Source organism: Abramis brama (assembly GCF_963993115.1).
Source record: "Abramis brama genome assembly, chromosome: 4".
In the NCBI taxonomy this organism is placed as follows: domain Eukaryota; kingdom Metazoa; phylum Chordata; class Actinopteri; order Cypriniformes; family Leuciscidae; genus Abramis; species Abramis brama.
In genome coordinates, this window is record NC_139966.1 from 46,804,634 (window position 1) to 46,817,592 (window position 12,959).

The 12,959-nt window shown below is 38.8% G+C and overlaps 1 protein-coding gene across 16 annotated transcripts in view; it reads left to right on the forward strand.

The window, feature by feature from the left end:
* The window catches only part of grip1 (glutamate receptor interacting protein 1), a 226,674-nt gene that overhangs the window by 124,688 nt on the left and 89,027 nt on the right, over nt 1–12,959 (forward strand). The gene's annotated exons all lie outside the window — the stretch shown is intronic.

The following is a 12,959-nucleotide window of genomic DNA, read 5'->3' on the forward strand; positions in this document are numbered from 1 at the left end:
AAATCCACTTGGATCAAAGAATGATCATGATGCTTCTGCAAGGGTTTGTGGGTCATATATCAGAGTGAGAGAGAGACTTCTTGAGCAAACAGCATGCATTTAATGTTTGATGTGGCCTTCAAAGGGAGGGGATGGTGGAGATTCTTTTCTTAACTCTTTCTGCCGGCTTCCTGTGGGAAACAGGGCCGTGTTTGTTTGAGAAATCACCGTCATCAACGTTTCATCGGGAATGATGTACAATCCGCCTGAAACAATGGAACTGATTGCAAGCGACATTCCCTCTCTTGTGCGACACTCAGCGCTCTTGTGTTTTAAATCTCTATCAGTCTATTTTCCCTTGCTGCTCTTTCATCTGGAAAAAGCCACTTAAGTCAATTCTGTGAGATGGTGATGCTTGACTAGACCTATTACTGCACCTTGGCTGGAAGACAAGCCTGTCTTGACAAGGACATCTGTGGGCTTTTGGTCTTGCAAAATAATAATTTCAGTCAGATGCAGGCTACTTATGCTGTAAACCTTAACTTCAATGATCCGTCCATCGGATGCGAAACAGTGAGTGGTCTGTTTGTTTCTTCTTGGCATTTGTCCTGCAGTGTTGGGGTAACTTTTTACAAGTAACACGTTACATATAGGGATGGCGAAAACTAAAAAATTTCTTGACCGACCACCGAGCCTCATTAGCCGGTTGAAACCGGTTAACCGATTAGTTTAAAATATGCTACGCTATTTGAAATAACAGCCATTTCGAGCCGCGCCTGCAATTTCGCAACTTTTCGCATCTCTCTGCCGCTCTGCCTCCCGGCCCTTCCACTCACGTCACTTTTTTTAAATCCCCTACAGCGCGAAACATGAGTCCCGCAAACGCGGCGCCGAGGAGCTTGTATGTAATCGGACGGAGGACAAATGACTCCTTAGTTTCGAAATGGTTTGGGTACAAGGTGATCGCGTTGAAAATAAAGGCGTTTGTCTAGCGTTAGAAGCTCATTTGAAACATTGCCGCGCCTCATTTAAGAAAATGACAGCTCCGAAGAGACGCCGCTTTAGTTTGAGGTATAGTGCTAACAATAATAAAGAAATATGATGACCATCATCACCTTACATCATAGATGATGTGCTACTACTGTATTTAAGCACTGTATCACAAGTTGCAACTTACATCTGTGCAGGGTTCGAAATGACTTAGGACTCTTGGGGGGTACCCTAAAATGTAATTATTAAATTATTAAAAATTATTTAAAATCTTGTTGTTGTTTGTTTAACCTCAGAATAGTTTATATCTCGCAATTCTGACTTTATAACACGCAATTGCGACTTTATATCATGCAATTCTGACTTTATATCTCCCAATTGCGTATTATAAAGTCAGAATTGCGAGATATAAACATGCAATTCTGAGAAAAAAAGTCAGAATTTCAAGTAAGTTATATTCCTCGCAATTGCGAGTTTATATCTCATAATTTTGACTTTATAACACGCAATTTTGACTTTATAACACATAACTGCGACTTTATATCACGCAATTCTGACTTCATAACCTGCAATTGCGACTTTATATCACGTAATTCTGAGATAAAAAGTCAGAATTGTGAGATTAAAAATTGACGTTTCCTTGTTTATTTTTCACTCTGTGGCGGAAACAAGCTTCCATAGTCTGCTGTTAGCTGGCAGATAACGTTACAGCTAACAAGAAACGTTGACAAACGTAGGCCTACTCTTCTAATCATTACACTGGGTATCTAGTTAATGCAACTTTTGATATAGGAACTCGAACTCCTAATATTTTACTATAAGCAATTATGGAGATATAAACATAATCGAAGCACTTACAGGATTTTCATTCAGGATTTCACTCTTTGTGAGGTTTCGTTTTGGTTCAGCTACAGTACATGTCTGCGGGAGCACCACAACAACAATCTGTGACGCTGTATAGGAACTCACTCGGCTAATAGCTGCCCTGATTGCAGCCTCGCGCTAGGAAATAAAATATAATTACTGTTATAAATATAAAACGTCACTAAAGACCTATTTCACAATCATTAATGTTAAAATATATTTGTCGGGGACCCCCCAAAATCCAAAAATAAATTCTTATGGGGGGTCCCTAATGACTTATGGAGGGTCCGGGACCCCCCCAGACCCCCCTCATTTCGAACCCTGCATCTGTGTCATTCTTTTTGGTGAAATGGTCCCACACACTACTTTTCTTTGCACGCTTCATCCTGTCGTCTGCCCTGGCTCTAACCTCGAGTGTTTTAGCCTGTAGCCTTTACTTTTCGCAAACCTTGTGAGCGCGCGAACCCAAGCGCTGTGACCTCGCGCCAAACATTTTTATTGGTTTATTAAGTACAAACAGGCCAGTTATGAAAAATTGAGTGTGAGGGATTTGTTTACTTCACACAAAAAGATCTTGGAATGAGATGGCTAACTGTAGTAGCGTTAAGTCCACTGTCTATAATAGCCTAATTTAGAGATCACTTTTTTTTTTAACCGACTACCGACAACTTTGATCGGTTCACGTTTATACGGTCAACCATCGGTCAAACGGTCATCGGTTAACATCCCTAGTTACATAATCAGATTACTTTTTTTCAAGTAACTAGTAAAGTAATGCATTACTTTTAAAATTTACAACAAAATATCTGATTTACTTTTTCAAATAATGCAAGTTACTGTGTTTCCCCATTTATTGGCTGACCCGTCCCCTGTCCCCATGTTGAGAGAAATCGTGAGTAAGCGCAGATGTATTGTGTGTGCTGTATAAACATGATTGTTATTGTAGTTCTAGACTAAATGTGAGCATTTACTCAGCTTACTTGCACAAAAACATCAGCATTCCTCAAAATGAATGAAAACTGAAACGCAAACTCAGAATATTACACAAACCTGCATTAAATAAATGTGTTAAATAATGCATATACTTTATGTATTTAATCTCACTTTATTAACAGATGTGAGTTTGCGCTTCCTTCAGCCTGAAGCTTTTTCATTTCACTTTTAGTGTGAAAGGGCCTTTACATTTGCCAAAAATAGATTTTTTTTTTATTAAAAAAGAAACAAAGCAAGAAAAAATAACACAAAAGTAATGTAACCCATTACTTTCCATAAAAAGTAGCTAAGTAACTCAGTTAGTTACTTGCAATATTGTAACGCATTACTTTAAAAGTAACTTTACCCCAACACTGTCTGTCCTAAGTAGCAAATGGTCCTGATGAAAGATTTTTTTGCTCAAGGCCAAATCAATTTTCCTTTGGGATAAAGTGGTCTTGGCACCCACACATCCTTAAATTGTCCAGTCATGTCTGCTGGGAGATACTGGGTCCCAGCATTAGCAGTCTTGCAGTAGTGGAATGCCAACCGTGTGTCTTTTTATAGATGTTAGTAGTTTGATAACTGCTGAGCTCATGAAACAATGTCATGGTGGTGTTTGTGAAACCTCACTTGTAACTGGCGTAGGCCAGTAAGGGCTGTGCGTGTAAACCTCACTCCCCTGATCTCAAGAGGCGCTTTAGCGACTGACACTAGAGGCTGCGGTCTTAGCCTCCTTGTTAGAGCAAACTCCCATGCTGGAGACCCTGTTTTGAAAAATGCTCGGATCAGGTCAGTAGAACTGGTTACATTCCATCTGCTGTTAAAGATATAAATAATGTTAATGAGAGGATATTATGGGAGTCTTGCTACTTTGTATAATTTTAAGTGCTACATTCCATGGCATCAGGTGGTGATACTGTATATATTTATTGGCAAGATGCGACTACATTTACTCAAAATATTGTTTTGAGAGCCAAAAGCAGGCCAGGGTGTATCATCATACACTTCTGTTTGGCCAATTTTTAGTTTGCACAGCAGTATCAGGGGTTGCAAAAGTAAACCAAGTAACAAGATTCTTTCTGCGCTATCCACCGGGTTGCACAGATAATTGGGGTTGCCACGCAGTTCAGTTGGGTAATGCAGCTGCATCACCCTTTTGAAGTCTTTTGCTTCCCAACTAATAAGACAGTGTGAGAAGTATATCCATGTAAATAAGAAATATATATTTTCATATTATAATGGTACCCTGAAGACGTATTAGAAGCATCTAATTTGCATAACATCGTGATGCAAACTCTGCATGTAATGGCCTGGGCTTCAATTAACTTCCATTAGGCTGAATCAATATAGAGCTTTCTCTGAAACCACAATAGTGAAAGAACGAGAGACAGAGAGAGATGTCTATGTGCCTGCTTTATTGTGCTGGATATATTGTCACTTAACTTAATTAGATAAAATTGAGAGAAAATAAACAGTCAAAGTTAACAGGATAATAAGATATTCAACATTATTTTAAGCAGATTCTATGAAGTTTAGGCTCTCCAATTACTGTTTTTAACTGTAAGTGGGAAGAAATAAGATACAGATTTTCTCCAAATAATATTTTATGATTTGCTTGGGAAAACCATGCATCATAATATATTAAAGATTAATTAAATTGACAAAAAGGCAAAAATTTCCATACGTATGTATTCAAACACAAGTTAATTGACTACAATTGGTAGAATACCATGTCAGATTCAGTTCCTGTGAAGATGAGGCCTCATTGATCACACTAAAACTGTATTATTGGTGATTGGAAAAGTATTAACTGCTCTAATTAATCTTAATATCAAATGACAGGGTCTTATTTCTCAGAAGGAATGACTTATTTTGGCCCACATTACAGCCCTCAGTATAAATGAGTCATCATGTACCCTACTCGTTTTTAAATAGATTCTTCCAGCAGAATGATGTGCACTGGCACTAAGTACGCATCATTTCAAGCTGCTCCCACAAGCATGTTTGTTTACTCTAATGGCCCACACAGCCCCAGTTTTCAGTCCAATCGAGTGGGATGAGGTGCAAAAGGATGTACACTGTTTATCTAGGCTGAAAATTATAATTATACATGTATGTAAGAGCTTTGCATTTTTTTATGACCTGATTGATTGAAGCTACAGTAAATAGGGCTTGAATTGTGGCCACCCTGCAGTATTAAATCTGTTTTGAGTCCTTTGATAGTGCAGTTCATGACTTTCACCGCTAGAGGCCGCTAATGTAGTACATAAGGGAAAACTGTAATCCTCGCCATTTCAGCACCAGTGCTGATGGACAGCTCCCGCCATTGTTCCTTTTGCTCTTTACAGGCTGAAGGGGCTTTACTGCTCATTTATAATAGTTCACTGCTTTTACTCTTTGTGGGGAAAATGTTCCCGGCCTGCCTCTAGCTTGCTTGTCTAAAACACGGTGGCTCGATTTTTCATGGTCTGGTTAATCCCAACCTCAAGATATACAGCATTCATGATAATGACAGCTAAGCTATATCCTCTTTTGGTGGAATGACATTTTCTTTCTTTTAGTAATAATGGTCTTATAAAACTGCTCTCAATTTTTCTGATTTACTAAGAAAAAAATGTCTTATTCGGGAGAGCCATTAAGAGAAGACATCTCGCCTCCAAGTCAGCAGGTCAAAAGGAAAAATAATAGACTCTTTGATGAGCCAAGCAGATTTGAAGTGTATTTTCCATCTGTCCAACTGCACTTGCCATGAACGCACTCACCATCCAATGACAGATTTGCCATGTTCGCAGCTTCACAATTTTGTTTAATAAGACCTCTGCACACGTATGTCATGTTGAATCATACATGCATCCATGCACATCAACACCTGCCAGTTATATGTGTTCATCCACGTGCAAATGTAAATGCAGGGACAGCCCTTGTGGAGAGGTTTCCCATTAAGTCAGTTTTTACCTTCAGAGCTGTATTGAGAAAGCATAAAGCATCCTACTGGTTTGATTTGCCGTTGCTGCCATGCTCATCTCTAGAAAATTTATTACACCATCCTGGGAGACGAACAAGAGACTTGATTCCTGTTATTTAGGAATGTTTCACACTCTTGTGTGGTTCCTATAATTGAGATTGAGGTAGTCGTCATCGACCTTGAGGATATTGATTTGTCCATGAGCACACACACAAACACATGCAGTTGTCATGTGTATGTATAAAACAGCTTCACAAACCGTCTCAACCACACAGTATAATTATTTCTGTACTAAAAATGTACAGTTCGGATATAAGCACTGATGTCTCTGGTATCAAAATAGAGTAAATCGCCTTTTAAAAGTAACTTGACATGACAAATTACTGTTAAAAATGTATTTGTCATTGAATCGTTCATTCTAGAGATGCGTTTAAACACGCCAATTCATTCAGTAATGAAACAAGTGAAGCGTTTTTGAGTGAGTCATTGAATCATTCATTTACGAAATTAATTCAAATGAATTTAATTAGACTGCGTTTTGTCAGGAACTAGTAAATTACATGTTATTTTGTTTAGTTGTCTATTCAGAATCGTGGGAGAATCACAATCTCCATTTTAAACAAGACGCACCTTTCGATGTGAACAAAGAATGAAAATTCACTTGTCAAGCAATTTCATGGAGTCTTTAAACTGATTCTTTGTTGATTGAATATTATATGCAAACCCCAAGCAGGGAGCATTTGTATTGTGGGTTTTTCATGTGGGATGCATACATTAGAGCTTGCACAGACTATTTTGGGATAGAGTCAAGCTGGATTTAAAGTGTATTTGCCTCTGAATTTTTTCAGTTTCAAATAATTTTTTTAATCTTAGGCCACGATTGAAATGACTGTGGTTTACTCCATTTGTTTCTCTTCTTGGGTCATATTCTTTAAATACGAGCACGTAGAGGAGGGCTAAATGTGGCACTGGTGGGTCTTAAACAGTGGGAGAGTGCCTCAGTTCACGGACATCTCCATAAAATATGCACAGAGCAGAAATCATGCTCCCATCTCCTCCTGCACCAGTGGATTTCTCTTTGAGGCAGCACATTTCCTATGAGCCTTCAAACTACAGAGTGCAGATCAAATTAACCACTTAACAGACAGGCTTTACAATGCACTTGCAAGCTCTGCCCACTGAGAACCACATGCAAATGCATTTCTCATCCTGACGTGGTGATAGTCCAGAGCATTATTTATCAAAGTGGACACACAAATCCCTGTATGTGTGTAATCTGATCAGTATGCATAATCCTAGTTCTAAACCTCATCCTTCTCTTCAGGAACATTGATCCACTCCGCTGGACTGTCAACCTGGAAGCTTGACAACATTAAAATGAAGGGAATAAAAAACAAGGGGGGTTGAAAAGAGAGATTAGACCCTGAGCTTGCACGCTTTGATCTCAGACAAGCAGTTTTAACTGTTATCTCAGACTCTTCTTACAAACGTCAAGGGAGGAACAGAGTATAGTGGCGATGACCTTAATACTTTCATTCACGTTAAAGACTCATTCAGGCCTATTTCATACACAAACAGAGATAGATCCCTTTAATACGCAGTCCCTTGTCACTAGGCTCATCGTGCCTCCAAATGTCTGATAATGCGAAGAGATGCCACCACTGACCTAAATGCATGTCATCTGTGTTATAAAAAGGTCTGCTTCTCAGCATTGAGCTTGAGCACAGCAGCACTGCCCTGTGAATCACATCAGCCCACTCTTGATTGCAATTAGGGATGTATGATTGGCACAATGCAAATTTAAGAAGTAAATAAACAGACAGTACTGGTTAATTAATAGTTCTGAAATGTGTTTTTGAAAGTGTGAAACAATCTTATTGTTGTTGCATATTCAATTTGATTTCTCCTTTTGAAGTGACAAAAAAATTGACTGTTATTATTATTATTTTTAATGAGAATTATTCTGCTCTCCACTCAGGGGAATTGATAGGCTCTTAATTGTGCTCTTATGTAAGGTTACATTTTTTCCAGCTTGAATAAGCATCTAAATGAAAATGGCATGTGATAACTTCACTCTATCCTGAATGGTTATATAAGATTATACATATTATAAATGTTGTTTAATATAATCTAATAATATAATATAGCAAAATGCCATCCAAATGCAAAATGTGGTAATGAATTATTTGTGAAAGAATTTGTCACGTGTTCCCTCTGGAATGTCCTGGTAATTTTCAGAGTTAAATGATTCGAATTTGTTTCAATCAAATTCATAACAGCTATTCTAAAATCCCCAAGGAAATGGCTTAGAGGTCATTATTTTCCATGTTTTCCAGGAATATAAACTGTACAGCTTTATAAGTAATACATTCTAAATCGAATTATGCAGATTGCGAATTTATGATAATGTATTGATTCAATTGAAACTTTGCCCTCATAAAGGATTTAAAAAAAAAACAAACTCTAGTGGCAAGTATTCATGCATTTTAATGGAAAAGTTCATTTCTGACACTGCTTGCAAATAACTAATTATTTCGACGAAAGAGTCGCTTGTCTCCTGATGTGCTCAGGTACACGACTACTACTGAATACACCAAGCATGCAACTTTAAAAGCCCATTCAGATCAGACTGAGTCTCAGATGAGAAGCATCAGCCGCGCTGTGCGCGTTCTTCTGCTGCGCGCGTTCCAATGGATTTTATATGTGGGGGGAAATATGATTTGCCATTATAAAGCACGGATCTCAGCGCTGCAGGGACGTGGTGTATGATTCGAGCTCTGCACCGCGTTCGGAATCTGCCTTTCTCCTGTGGGACACGGCGCCTGTGTTATGTGTGTGCGAGGAGCCGTTTTCATCGCATCCCTTGGATGAGCGCTTCGGCTGAGCTAGAATGATAGCCGTCTCTTTCAAATGCCGATGCCAGATACTGCGGAGAGTGAACAAAGGTACGGTCTCGGTTGTTTTCATCCTTGATAATACCTCATGCAGCCCTCCCCATTAAGCGAACGCGTGCTTGTATGATATACGGACGTTTACGCAGGGCATTTAGACGCAGAGCGGGTCACCGGACCTGATGGAGCACAGCGGAATGGACCAACGATGGTCATCAAAACGCGCGCCTTTGTTTTGAAATGTTCTTGCATGAAGCCTGGGGCAAAAAAAAAACAACAAAAAAACGCACTGAAGTATCGCACACCCGCCCCCCTTCATTAATATTTAACAGTAGAGTGCCGTAGTTTGCTGGTCATCTTAGTGCACTTGTAGGAGAACAATGCTGCTGTTGTTTTTCTTATCTACTTGACAGATTCTCTCCTGTTAATTATTTACCCGAAGCCACACTGCTTCATGCTGTGGTTTGGGAATATTGTTTGTTTGTTGATCCTGGTGTGCCTGGGAAATGTTTTGCGGAGGGTTTGTTTTAAGCATCTCTTTTGCAAACTTACCTGAATCATGATGAGTTGCGTGTCATGTTGCATTTTGACTGGTGGGTTTCTTTGACTTAAGGCTTTGCCCACTGTGCAATGACTATAAATAGTGTTTTCTCATGAGAGGACTGCTACACCAATGAATTATTTTTGTATATTTCACCCTGACTATTAATGGTTTGTGTGAGTTAGCTAACTTGGCATTGCTTAAGAGATGCAGAATGGTGTTGTCATAAATACTGCAAGTTGTCCTCCCTCAGGGGAAAACACTTGACCTCAATAAGATGAGTAAATACCCAGATGGCTGTGTAAAAAAAAAAAAAAAAAAAAAAAAGAAGCATTTCAGCCAGAATGAAGATCCCTTTCATCAATGCACAAACCAGTTTCTAACTGGATGGCACTTATTTCTGCATGCACTGATTTCTGGTCTTAAAAATATCTGGTGTAAGCTTGTACCTGCAGGTGTTCACATCTGATTTCCCATGATGACACATTTATGAGACTGTTGTGTGTCCGTTATATGGTTTCCCCTGTGGATCTTGCCTCCTGGGGTTTAATGCATCTACAACATGGTTGAATGTGCCCTAAATTGGACTCTCCCCCATATGACACAGATTTATTGCAGATGACAGTGTGAACAACAGAAATCACCATAAATTTGACATTTTCAGTTCACGTTCAGTACACTTAAATGTGGAAAGAAATTGGATACGTTATGCATGTTTTTCCCTCACAGGCTAGACTTCAGGCATGAATCACATTAATCACAAAATGACGTGTCTGCTTTGAGTAAATACCCATACCTTATATATATATATATATATATATATATATATATATATATATATATATATATATATATATATATATATATATATATATATAAGGTCATGTGAAGAGCCTCAAAAAATAGCCAATTTAGCTTGCAGTGTGAATGTAGCCATTCATTTGGACTGTGTGTGTGTGTTGTTAGACTCTTAGGTAGAGTCATTTAACTCACGATGAGTCAGCGTGTCATCTTTTATAGGTGAAATGAGTGTATGAGGAATAACTTATTTATGGCAGATGATGTAAACTAATGGACACTGATGTTGGGGTTTCTGTAGGCTAATGGTTTCTGGCCACAAAAGGTTAATGCAATGTGTAATTTTCGCTACATCAGAAATGTCATAATGTTGCTCTGTCTGGTGATATTAGCGAATGCTTTGCAACAGTGAGAAGAATTGATATTGAAGTAAAGGATAATCAGAGGTGTCTTGCATCGCCCTGAAGGCTTTATTTTGCAATAATGGCAGGCTGACTGTTGTGTATGTATCAAATAAACACATAAATGGACATATTGTAATAACTCATTCACTCTTAAATACAAAGGTTCTTCTTTGGAATCTATTGAAGAAGAAGAAGAAGAAGAAGAAGAAGTTTTATTTATATAGCGCCTTTCCATAGCTCAAGGTCGCTTATTGTTTAATAAAGAATGTTAAACATCCATGGAAACTTTCGATTGGCCAAAAGGTTCTGTATAGTTGAAAAAAAAATTTGTTGATTTTTTAAAATGTTCTTTACACTATAAAATTCTGTTCACTGAAGCTGTTCAATGAAAGGTTCTTTGGGGAATCAAAAATGTTTATTCTATGGCATCACCGCAACATCAACAACAAAACGCTTTTGGAACCTTTATTTTTAAGAGTGTTGAATAATGTAGAATATCTCTACCCAAAGAAAAAAAACTGCTTATTTTTTTTTTCTTTCACCAGGGTCCACTGCAGCCCTTATTGTTGATGAATTGTCATCTCATTTGAGATCGCCTAGTGTTCCTGGCCTTAGCCGTGTGCAGCATTTGTCTTGGTAGTGGCATTTATGGTGCCATGGCCTGTCGGTTTTATATCTCTGTTACACATTTGGAACCATTCAGTCAGAAAATGAAAAAGAGGCCCAAGGTGTTGGTTTCCTCTTCATTTTACTCCAAAGAAATTGGTGCTTAAAATGTAATGTTAATTAGAAGATGATTTTCAGCAACCTGAATGGTGGTAGGTTGTTGATTTTTAATTAATTTATTCCATATTTTGTTTTCACCAGCTGAAAAAAAAGCATGCCTACCTTCACCTCTGCAGGTGTTCTGTGAGACGCACCAATTATATTTTAGTTGCACGTATGGTAATGAGCCGAGCCAACCACACTGCCACTCACAACGGTACTGCTTTCCTGGGATACAAGGTGGGCAGAGAGATCTGGCTATATCAGCCACGGAAAAATATCTATTTGTTTTGAAGATTGTATTTGTGCTTGTGTGGGAGATTGTGTGCTCATAAGTTTCTTTCTGTGTTTAACTGAGCTTATGTTCGTGTCCAGGTTTGCTTGTCTGGTTGTGGCAGCTGATATTAGCAGCGTCACACCGTACCTACAGTAATAATTGTTATGCTAATGGCTAGCTGACTCAGATAAGGCACATTTTCCATTTCCATTCTTCAGCAGTCACTGGGTACACTGTAACCCTTTTGCATTGAGCTCAGTGGCTTAGGCCACCTGCTTCCTAACTGAAAAACAATTTAGAGCTCAGTTCGTAGAGCTGCATTATGGGAACCAGCTGCTAAGCTTTGATTCACAGCAGATAGAGAGACAGAACAACCGAGGGAAAGACTCTGAATGAAATGATCCACCATCTAATAATCTGCACGTTCACTGTATGAAAAGGTGCATAAATTAATAAACTTGCACTTGTTTTGAACAGTCTTTAAAGTTGCATAGAATTAAAAATGTTTGGGGTCAGTATTTTTTTAAAAGAAATAATTATTTTCAACAAGGACACATTAAATGGATCAGGACAGGGCTGCAAAATATTTCTATTTTAAAGAATGATAGCTAAAAAAAGAACTATATTAGCATCCACACCAACTGATGATAATGTTGTTTATAATAAGCACGTGCTGCAGTTCTGCCATCTGCCGCTTTAAATGCTCATCCTCTTTAAAGGGGTCATATAATGGTACATGCACTTTTACAAGTTGATTGTACTGAAATGTGTGTTGGCAGTGCCTGTACACAACCATCATATAATGATAAAAATCCATCCAGTGTTTTTTTTTTTTTTTTAAATCTCCTTATATGTTTTCCCATGTCTCAAATCGAGCCGTCTGACTGTGTGACGTCACACGGTCGGACGCCCCTCCCACGATTGTTGATTGACAGCAGCGTTTCAACACAGACTCGCCCTGAGCGAGCTGTCATCATAGTCCGCCATTGTTGATACGCTGGAGCAGAATGGCGTCTAAGCGATTGTGGTGTTCTGTTCTTGGGTGTAATAAGGAACACAGCAGTCATTTTGATGTTCCTAAATCCGAACCGCTGAAGACGCAGTGGCTGAGTTTTGTTTTCAAAGGGAATATTCCCCACGATCAACGTCAATGCTTTCATGTTTGCGCGAATCATTTCTCACCAGACTGCTTTATAAACGAGGGTCAGTATAAAGTCTGTCAATGAACTAACGTATACATCAGTAAACGCATAGCGTTCGTATCTCACTACTCTACCCTGCCAGTAGATACAAAGACAGATCAAAGTGACATTACGTTAACCAACCATTCAGAAACGTCCTGTTCGAGCCTTAAAACTTCTTCGGGGCCGTCATCTTGTTCCGGGTCCGACTCCGGTTCAAATAGATGTGTCCTCAGAGACTCCCGCTGCCATTCTTTCTCCAAAATATACCCTCAACTGTTGTCAAGGCAACACTCCACGTGTGTTGTGTCAAAACGCCCCACAGAACA